Source organism: Schistocerca piceifrons, chromosome 3, assembly GCF_021461385.2.
Source record: "Schistocerca piceifrons isolate TAMUIC-IGC-003096 chromosome 3, iqSchPice1.1, whole genome shotgun sequence".
Classification (NCBI taxonomy): Eukaryota; Metazoa; Arthropoda; class Insecta; order Orthoptera; family Acrididae; genus Schistocerca; species Schistocerca piceifrons.
In genome coordinates, this window is record NC_060140.1 from 266,756,295 (window position 1) to 266,767,947 (window position 11,653).

The following is an 11,653-nucleotide window of genomic DNA, read 5'->3' on the forward strand; positions in this document are numbered from 1 at the left end:
ACATCAGAAAATACTCTTGCTACCTGGAAAAGACCTGAAAATCGAATTAAATTCAGTCAGCAAAAGACATTTAATACGTTTCAGTCTGCAACAATCCTAGTACTCTATTTCTAGATACAGAAGTGTCGAATGGACTGTCAGTCATTACCTCAGAAAGTGAAAACCCTGTACATACAATAAACAGCGTTGGCTACGGATTTTCCCTCTCCCTCCTATAGTGAGGAAGAAATCCATGTCTTTGTTGCTTCGTGGAAACCAATAGACGTTTCCTGGATCATTTTTATTACGGAATTATTTTATTAACTTCAACAAGTACTATAATGAAATTTTTCACAAAACTTTATCAGTAACGTGCTTGTAGTGTTTCCAAACCTACTATTCATGTTGTCTGATTTCAATTACGTTGCTCATAGCGCACACTTCTTGGAAGCGAATGGGCTAACTGGACTGAAGGAAATCAAAAGGCGCTGAATAGTTAGCATACACTGGACTAACAAATCGGTTTCATTAAGTTCCGAACTCGACAGGTCTTTCATGAGAGATTAGTTTATCATTAAAAAATGAGAGAGAGAGAAGGAGGGAGGGAGGAGATAAAGGAAAAGCGGAAGCTTTCAACACGCGGAATTGTTGAAGTCGCTAAGAACAGTACACTTTATAATATTTCTGGCTTTGCAGCTATTATATTCAGGTACAAGAGCTCTTCTTAGAGCAGTTGAGAGGGCTGCAGTGGCAAGATGACGTAATGTTGTGTGAGGTATCGATGACAGATGGCTTTTTCGGTACGGGTATCGTGACAAAGACCGCCAAAATTGTGGTCCTAAACTCCACGATTGGCTGCTGTATTCGGAAGTTGCGTGCCAAAATGATAATTTTCTTCATTAATGTTAGAAAAACGAAACAGCTTATTTACTAGAAATTCATAATAACGCGCCTCTCAATAGAGTGCTATTATCTCATTATTTCACAAGAATTAATAACTAGCAGAATAGTAAACAAAAAGGTAGACGAAGCACTTCGTTGACCGGCCGCGGTGGACTCGCGGTTCTAGGCGCGCAGTCCGGAACCGCGCGACTGCTACGGTCGCAGGTTCGAATCCTGCCTCGGGCATGGATGTGTGTGATGTCCTTAGGTTAGTTAGGTTTAAGTAGTTCTAAGTTCTAGGGGACTGATGACCACAGCTGTTAAGTCCCATAGTGCTCAGAGCCAAGCACTTCGTTGATTTTCGGATCGCCCCCAACTTGAATGGCGGGCGAAGTTGTTCGGCTGTAAGATCAGAGTTCGTTCGGCAGTCTCGGAGGACGGACATGTTGTCCGCCCCGGTGTCAGTTAAGACTTAATGTGCAATGTCTGGTTTGTGAATATAACTGGCTCGGCAGTCTCGGAGGACAAATTTGTTGTCTACCGCGGTAGGCATCAGGTTAAGACTTTGTTAGCAATGTATGGTCATATGGACATGTAGTTGAGAACAGTGTGATAGTAATTACGGAAATACGCAGTTCATTGTTGTTACAGGATGCAAAATATTTGTGACTCTAAAGTGGCATGTTTTAGTTGTGCAGTTTCTCGTGTTCTGCCAATAAAAAGCGAGTGGCGTCGCACTAAAACAAACTAATTGGGAATTTAATTATTCACATAATATCAGTTCCGCGCTCAGAGTTTCTTACAGCTTCAAGATAAACGGATTCACGACCTATGTGATGTTTTCTGCGCAGGGGACAACAACTGTAGAAGACTGCAGGTTGGTGAAGATTTATTAGAACTCAGGCATTCCACTCAAGGGGGTGGAAGCAAATAGGCACTTCGCGTGTACTGCAATCTTAGTAGAAATGAGATCAGTGACACGTCATCTGTGGTGACACAGAGGAGGTATGATGGAGAGAAATTTGCGAGAGAAAGGGCTGATAATACGCACGCATATATCACACTCCCACTCTCTCGTTACTGTCTTTTTCAGCTTGCGGTAACATGTACAGTAACGAAAAAAAAATCGCAACACCAAGAAGGAACTGTGCGACATAAACTAAAGCTGGTAGGCCTGTTTCTACGTCTGAAAGATAACGTCTGTTCAGATTTAGCGCCAGTCCCATAAGATTGGCGCTAGCAGCGTCGCTATGAGGCTATAAATCGGGTTTGCTTTAACTACCCGCAGTAACAGTCGTGAGCGTTAGTTACCTTTGGGATTGGACGTGGTAGTCTGAAGTTAGTCAAGAAGGACTTCAAGGTGACCAGCACCTCTCTGAGTTTGAACGAGGACGTGTAATAGGGCTATTTTTTTTTTTTTTTTTTTTTTTGAGAAGTTGGATGTTCTTCATCTACACCTACGTCTACATCTACGTGATTTCTCTGCAACTCACAATAAAGTGCCTGGCAGAGGGTTCCTTCTGCGATAATTCAGAAAGGCTTAGCAGGAATGTAGCCACTGTACACGACTGCTGGCAGTGGTGATCACAAGAATGTACGGTCGCAAGAAGGCCGGACACCGGCACTTCCGAGAGGGAAGACCATCATGTTCGGTGTATGTCTCTGGCACATCGTACTGCACCTGCAGCAGTAATTTGAGCAGCAGTTGGCACTACAAGGACACAACGAACAATACAAACCGATTACTTCATGGACAGCTCCGAGACAGACGACCCGTAGCGCGCATTCCACTGACCCTAAACCACCACCATTTCCGACTTCAGTGTCAAGCGAGAGCTCATTGGAGAACAGGATGGACGTGTATTGTGTTTTCTATTAATTCTGGTTCTGTCTCGTTGCCAGTGATGGCCGTGCGTTGGTTAGGAGGAGGCCGGTTGAGGGCCTGCAACCAACGTGTCTGTGTACTATACATACCGGACCTACACCTGGAGTTATAGTGTCGGATGAGAATTCGTAAGACAGCAGGAGCACTTCCGTGATTATCCCACGCACCCTGACTGAAAATTTGTCAGTCAGTCTGGTGATTCAACCGGTTATGCTGCCATTCATAAATAGAAATCCAGGGGGTGTTTTCCAACAGGATAACGCTCTCCCACATACCGCTGTTGTAACCCAACAAGCTACAGACTGTCGACCTGTTGCCTTGCCCCACTCGATGACCAGATGTATCTTCAGTCGAAGACATATGGGTCATCATCGGACGACTGTTTCATCGTCATCTACAACCAGCATTAACCGTCCCCGTATTGACCGACCAAGTGCAACAGGTATGGAACCTCATCGCACAAACAGACAGCCGGCATGTGTACAACACAATGCATCTAGATTCGCACGCTTACATTCAACATTCTGTCGGTTGCTCCAGTTATTACTGTACCAGCATTTCACATTTCCAGTGGCTTATCTCGCGCTTACATTAACCTGTGATCTTGCAATGTTAATCGCTTTAGTAGATTACGTACACAAATGTATTCCCAAAATTGCATTACTCTACATTAATTATTTTTTGAAGCTGTGATTTGTCTCTTCGTCAGTGTAAATAGTTCAGGATTCGTTCAGGTCAGTGTGACCAGTCATAGGTGGTTCCATTAGCTGTCAGAAATGTGCCAACAGAAGTGCCACTGATGACAATGGAGAATGTAATTACCACAACTTTGAACTCCAAGTATCGGTCACGCTTTCTTATAAGCAATTACGAGCGCCTGCTGAGAATTTTGTTACAAATTGGCCATATTTTGCAAATGAAGGAGCCTACAAATTCATCAGAGGTGTTGACTCTCTGTTAACTATGTACATATGGACTCCGTCTTCAGGCCACGAGTGGCCTACTGGGACCATCCGACCGCCGTGTCATCCTCGATGGACGATGCGGATAGGAGGGGCGTGGGCTCAGCACACCGCTCCCCTGGTCGCAAGATGGTATTCTTGACCGAAGCCGCTACTATTCGGTCGAGTAGCTCCTCAATTGGCATTACGAGCTGAGTGCACCCCGAAAAATGGCAACAGCGCATGGCGGCCTGGATGGTCATCCATCCAAGTGCCGACCACGCCCGACAGCGCTTAACTTCGGTGATCTCACGGGAACCAGTATATCCACTGCGGCAAGGCCGTTGCCATGTATATATTGGTATAATGTTATTAATAGCGAACAGTAAGCGAAGTTTAATATTAAAACGAGGGAGACTGACTTCGGAAGCTCTGGATGAAAGCCCATCCATGATTGGCCATACAGAATCACGTTGTCCTCCGTCTAGTATGAGGGTACATTCTCGCAGGGATAGTCCTTTTCTTCGGTGATTGAAAACGTCTGGTATAATAACAAGACTAGTAGTGTTACAGGTTCTAGGTGCTGCATTTAGCTTACAAGACAGAAGTTGTTGGTGGTGTTCTTGGCGTTAACGGCAACAAGTCAGACAAGCAAAATATTAATTTGTAATGTTAATGCTTGTGTAAGATCGCCACTGGCATACACGCAGAACAAGAAAATGTTGATTCGTAAAGCTAATGGCTATAATTTGTTTCTGACTCAAGTAATTAGTTTTGTATGATAGCACATGAATAACAAATCTAAATCTTCTGGAAAAATGCCACTCGTATTGTTGTTGTTGTTGTTGCTATTACTTTTGTTTCTATCTTCAATCAGAGGGCTGCTATGATGCAACTCTTCACGCGTAGCTGTCCTGTGCAAGCCTCTTCATCTCAGCGTAACTACTGAAACCTACATCCATTTGTATGTCTTAATGTATCCAAGCCTTGGTTTCCTTCTGTTATTATTGCGCTCTACACCTCACTTCATTAACAAATTTTCGATTCCTTTATGCCTGAGGGTCTTTCCTAACCATCAGTTATTTCTTTTAGTTAAGTTGTTCTACGAGGGCTGTCCAGAAAGTAAGTTACGATCGGTCGCGAAATGGAAACGACTATGAAAATCCGATAAAGCTTTGCAAAGGTGTGTTGGGCAGTGTCTCTAGTATGACTCTAGGTAGAATTATGTCGCTCTTTTCATTCCTGAGCTCTTAGTGAGCGCGTAAAGATGTTACAGAAAATAGTGTCTCCCGCCAAGTACGAGGGCCTGGTGAGAATTTTCCCCTGAAGCTATGCAACCAACATTACATAACGATCGTGCGGTTTCTTCTTCAAGACAATTCTCAGCCTCATTCTGCAGGGGCAATGAAGATGTTCCTGCATCGTTTCAATTGGAAATGTTTGGTTACCCACAATACAGCCCGTTATTGTCTCCCACTGAGTTTCATCTCTGCTCAAACGAACCGCTGGCTATGGAAATGGAAATGAGCGTTTGGCGTCATTGGCCGGGAGGCCCCTCGCGGGGCAGGTCCGGCCGCCATATCGCAGGTCTTATTACATTCGGCGCCACATTGGGCGACCTGCACGCCGGATGGGGATGAAATGATGATGAACACAACACAACACCCAGTCCCTGAGCGGAGAAAATCTCCGACCCAGCCGGGAATCGAACCCGGGCCTAGAGGACGGCAATCCGTCACGCTGACCACTCAGCTACTGGGGCGGACACCGCTGGCTATGAAGACAACATTTTGGCACAGACGAGCTTTAGGCCAGCGTAGAGAATTGGCGGAAAGCACTGGCGGCTGCCTTCTATGATGAGGGTATTGGAAAGTTGGTACAACGCTACGACGAATGTCTGAGTCAGAACGGCGACTACGTAGAGAAGTAGCTGAAAGGTGTAGCTAACTGCTACAAATGAAACATTTCTGATTTTCACTGCGATTTTCATTTCGCGATCAATCGTAACTTACTTTATGGACAGCCCTCGTAAAAATTTCGTTGTTGTCGTATTTCGTTCAGTGCCTCTTTATTAGTTATCTGATCTACCAGTCTATCAATCAGCATTATTCTGTAGCACCACATTTCACTGCCGCTGTCAGGCTACACCAGTAGCGTTGGGTTGTTGGTGTAGTGTATAGCATTTTGGGTTTGCATGCAGGAGGTCAAGGGTTCGATTCTGTGGCGAGGTTTATTTGTTTTTTATTTGCTAAATGTAGTCTGAGTAGTACGGTATCTGGCATCTTAATGGCCATACAGCGATTACAATAGGTCTTCTACAAAACATTTGCAGTTACGTACTACAAACACACAAATGTTAAGTACAATCGTTTTCATTGGTCATCTTTTAAAGAAGTCTTTTGCACGTCGTGGACGCGTATTGTTTCGCGCCACAGCGTCTACTAAATTCCAAATCTGTTTTCTGTATCCCCTCCCCCAATGGTACCATCGATTGATACCAACTATTATTCTAGCCACGTTCAGGTCCATTACATTTCGTTAGGGCCTTAGGTCAGCAGTAGGGCTAGTAAGGCCCTTTGCAAATAATTTCGAAGGAACCATTGGGTGGGGGGGGGAGGGGTATACAGAAAACAGGTTTGCAATCTAATACATGAGGTGGCGCGAAACAATACGCGTCCAACATACGCAAAAGGCTTCTTTAAAAGAAGACAAATACTCACGCTGCTAAGTCCGAGTGCGCGAATTTTTCTTCACCCTGTATGTTAAATTTCAACTCCCATAAACCGGTGGCAAGCCATGGGCTCCATTCTGCAACAGCTGGGGCAGGAGCAGCAGGAGGAGTAGATCTCGTTAAAAAACCTTGGATACCTGGCGCGAATGACAGCACCTTGTACGGACCCCCAGCCAGAGAAACAATGAAAACCTCCAACGGAAGCTATGGCGGAAAACGAGTCTCTTGGAATGCCACGGTTGGCGGTCGAGTCATCCTCTGCCTTGGGGCTAATAAAGAGAGAAGCTGCTGCACTGTAGCTAATGGGTTTGGTTTTCCAAAGGCTAAAGGAAGAAACCTTGATTAGAACTCACACGTCGTCCAGCAGAAGTTGGACGTAGGGCTGACTGTCAGCTCCGTAAAATAGCATCTGTTGCCAAACTTCAGCAAAGCAAAGTCGGATTAATTAATGAATATGGGGTTGGCACAGAAATGATTGACGGTAACTGACAAATGAGTCGGGGCAGAAAAAAGGAAACCTACAGCCTAAGTCGGATTTATACCGGGTGATTCAAAAAGAAAAAACAGATTTCAGTTGTTTATTGCAGACGAACTTGAAAAGAAAGAAGCACGTTGCGCTTGTTACTGGATAGAAGAAGCTTCAAAGTTTTGACAGAGCTCCGCGGTAGTTTGCTTGTAACAACATGGCGACAACATCACAAGAGAAATTATTCTGTGTAATGTAATTTGAGCGAATCCAGTACACTCTTCAAGTGCAACGTGCGTACCGCCGTCGATTCAGCTAGAAGCCGCTTCTGTACAACCAGATTTATGACTGTCATACAGAATTCTTGGAAGTTAGTCGCGTATGCAGAGTGAACAGCACTGGTCGACCATGTACGTCTCATGTAAATATCGAGCCTAACCTAGGTGCGTTCACTCGAGGCCCTCGGAAGTCCATAAGACGAACTGACCAGGAACAGTTGCCAGAGTTTATAAAAAGCACAAATGAAGTGTTGCCGGCCGCGGTGGCCGAGCGGTTCTAGGCGTTTCAGTCTGGAACTGCGCTGCTCCTACGGTCGCAGGTTCGAATCCTGTCTCGGGCATGGATGCGTGTGATGTCCTTAGGTTAATTAGGTTTAAGTAGTTCTAAGTCTAGGGGACTGATGACCTCAGATGTTAAGTCCCATAACGCTCAGAGCCATTTGAACCATTTGAACAAATAAAGTTTATGGTTAATGGTAGAGTATGAATTTCGTGGGACTTTCCTAAATGTTTGAAAACACACAGTAAATTACGATAAATACAAGTCTTGATACAATTAACGAAAGATTATGCGAGAACGACAGAAACACTACAGTGTAGAACTTCGAATCGCACATGTCTGGAACACACAGTCTCCCACAAAAGAGAATTCTGTTTATACAAGTATTTAAAGGTGCGAAATCCACAGGTTTTTTACTTACTTGAATTTGTAATTTTCTGCACTAGGGTCAGTTTACCACAGTCAAAATCGCTAAAATTATTGGGCACCAACAAATCACGTATTCAGCATGGGGTGACTAACAATGCACGTCAGTGAGTTTTATGTGATCATTCCACTTCAGTTCGGTCTACATGGCTACTGTTTCCAGTGATATGTCACCAATGGTACAACTGAACAGGAATGGATAACTTCTCCCATTTATAAGCGAAACGTTATGCCTTTGCGTTCAGGGCCAACTGCCAGTCCATGAACCAGTCATCGATCCCTTTCTACTCACTAGTCATCTCGTGTTGCAACCCACCTACAGACAACCGAGTCAGTCAACCTTATCGAGAACATCATTTAAATTACAATGGCCCGCAGCTCGTGGTCGTGCGGTAGCGTTCTCGCTTCCCACTCCAGGGTTCCCGGGTTCGATTCCCGGCGGGTCAGGGATTTTCTCTGCCTCTTGATGGCTGGGTGTTGTGTGATGTCCTTAGTTTAGTTAGGTTTAAGTAGTTCTAAGTTCTAGGGGACTGATGACCATAGATGTTAAGTCCCATAGTGCTCAGAGCCATTTTTTTAAATTACAATGTAAACAGCAGCGGCAATATAACAATCGCTTACGGTACCCAGAAAATAGTTTTACATTTGTCGATTTCGTCGCTTTAAAAATATTTACTTGACCCAGCTACACTCTCATCATGTTGTTGTTGTCGTCATCATCGTCGTCGTCTTCGTCTTCTTCTTCCTCTTCTTCAGGGCGAAGATTGGTTTAGTTCAGCTCTTGATATTTGTACAATCTTCATCTCTGCACAACTACTGCAACATATATCCATTTGAAAACCTACTTTTTTTAAGCATACCACCCGCAGATGAAATAGGAAAAGGAGGATATTGGTATGCATGAGACAGCATGTGTACCTAATATGTTCCAAATCGCCGTGGATAAAAAGGGATTTTCCGGTGTCCATATCTAAGTTGTCCTCATTATCAATTCATCATCATCATCAGTGGAAGGCAACGGGAAACCTCCACTGGAATCACTTCCCTAGATGCTCATGCGGTGGACCTCTCTGACGAGGCTTCCCCCATGACAAGATCTGCCGTAAGGCAGAACACAAAAAAACTTATCTAAGGTTCTATTGGTGATATAAAGGTGCTATAGATAGCCCTTGGGCTAAGTACGATTTGGAAATCCAACAGATGGACCTTCTTAATGTCAATATCTCACAGTATGGGTCAAAGTGCGAATATTTCACACTTCCTCTTCCTTAGGCAAATGGTGTAAATCGGTCGGCCTTTTTTTTTTTTTTGTAGGCTTGATGGGACTTATGAACGCCCCATTAGTTCATGGGCGGTTCCTCGGAAAACCGCAAGGAAAGAGTTTTTCTAACAAAATTTTCGCCCTCGCCAGATGACCAAAACCAAGCCGAAGATTCCAAGACGGCTATCCATAGTAAATGGCTAAAATTTTTACGATATATTCCTAAGATCTTGATCTCGAACAACCTTTAAAATTTTCTTGATATCTTTACCCATTTTCAAGATACGAAGGTTCAAAGTTCTACACATAAAATCCGGTATGAGCTGGAATCTAACTAATAAATAATCGCAGCAAATTGCTCAAATTTTAACGGTGTATTCTCTAAGCATTTATCTAGAACAGCCATCTTCCAGTTACCCAAATTCTTTATTCTTGTTTTTGGGGTACGAAAACCCAGCCTCGGATTCCGAGTCGGCTATACACAGCAAATGGCTGTAATTTTTTTCGATCTATTCCTAAGATACCTATCTTTAACAACTTTTAAAAATTTCATCATATCTTTATCCTTTCCGAGTTACAGACGTTCAAACTTACCCCACCTCTACACGTAAAATCCGGTCTGAGGCGAAAATGTAGTTTATAAGCTGACGTAGCACGATCAGATATGCTGTAAAGTGTCTCCGTTATCACGTGAAAACTCCATGTTGTAATACAGAAGCACTTTATTTATTTATTTATTTTTGTGCGTAAAATCCGATCCGAGATGTAAAATTCGTTTTGTGTTGTTTCAATTTAACATAAATGAATTATCTACTATTTACTGATCAATACATTTCTTTCCATATGAGTTACATGTACTGCTGCAACAGGCAAAAGAAGGGTTCAAAATGGTTCAAATGGCTCTAAGTACTATGGGACTTAACAAATGAAGTCATCAGTCCCCTACACTTAGAACTACTTAAACGTAACTAACCTAAGGACATTACAAACATCCATGCCAGAGGCAGGATTCGAACCTGCGACCGTAGCAGCAGCGCGGTTCCTGACTGAAATGTCTAGAGCCGCTCGGCCACAGCGGCCGGCGAAAAGAAAGGAACCAGCGGAAAAGTACTCCAACCTTAGCACAGAAAATTCGAATATGTTCCTGTTTATTTAAAACACTCTGACTGAAAAGTGGGGTATAGCTGTTTCATTTAAAAATTTTCCCAAAAATTTTTGATACGTGAACATATTCGAGCTATTTTTGTGCTGACAGAGAAGAGAGTGGCAGTGGCTAAGAGACAAAAATTGGAAAAAGCTTGAAGATACGTAGTAGACAGTGGTTGTGTTACAGAAAGAGAGAATGAGACAGTCGCAGTACGAGAGAAAGGGAGGGACACAGTGGTAGTGGAACATAGTCGACCGTGACTGAACAGTACTAAGATAAAGGTGAAGGAGATAGTGCCAGGGGGAGGAATAAAGAGAAAGAGAAAGTGGAAGTGGGTGAGAGCCAGTGATAATGAGAGACAGAGTATATGACAATGACAGTGAGGAAGAGAGAGCTAGTGACAAGGAGGAGAGAAAGCAGCAGTATGAGATATTATCAATAGGAGATATTAACAGTAGGAGAGAGCAAGATGGAGACAGTAACAGTGAGAGAAGAATTAGTAGCAGGACAGGACGAAGTGTACCGTGGCTGTGAGACAGGAGACAATGACAGAGAGACACAAGGAGACAATAACTATGAGTTAGGCTGAATGAGCGAATGAGGATGGGCAAGTCGGGTTGGATGGATATGAGCGACTTACAGCGAGGGACTAGAGGGTGTGAGCGAGTTGCAGTTAGCAGAGGCTGTGGGAATTTGAGATGAGTTGCATGTTAAAAAAAGCTCGAATATGTTCGCTTACCATTTTTTTCTGTAAAATTAAACATGCTGAGGACGGTAGAATGACGGCAGCTGGTACCCCACTTTTCAGTCAGACTCTCAAATAAACGGACATATTAACATGTTTTGTGCTCCGATAGAAGCAATTTTCCGCTGGTTATTCTAACATAGCATTTTCCCTTCGGCATTCACCAGGTATTGAGATAACCGATCGCGGAATAGAAAAGCAACTACAATCGTTTAGTAATAGAATGACGCCAAGACCAGGTGAGGTTTCTATAAGATTCTACAGAGATTGTGCTAAAGAACTTGCTCCCCTTCTAGAAGTAGTCTATCGTAAATCGCTTGAGCGACGAAGGGTACCAAGCGATTGGAAGAAAGCGGACGCCATACCCGCTTTTAAGAAGAGCCGCAGGACAGATGCACACAGTTATAGACCTCTTTCGTCAACATCAATCTATTGTAGGATTATGGAACATGTTTTACACACAGGAATTATGACGTTATTGGAGAAGGAAAACTTCGTCTCTAAAAATCAAGATGGATTCCGCATACAGAGATCCCATGAAACCCAGCTCGCTCTGTTCCTCCATGAGATCCATGGAGGAGCAGGAGATTAGTGTTTAACGTCCCGACGACAAAGATGGAGCACAAGCTCGG

The 11,653-nt window shown here is 43.7% G+C and overlaps 1 pseudogene; it reads right to left on the reverse strand.

The window, feature by feature from the left end:
- Window positions 1-3,918: 3,918 nt before the first annotated feature.
- On the reverse strand, window positions 3,919-4,036 carry LOC124790424 (annotated as a pseudogene).
- Between the last annotated feature and the right edge of the window lie 7,617 nt (window positions 4,037-11,653).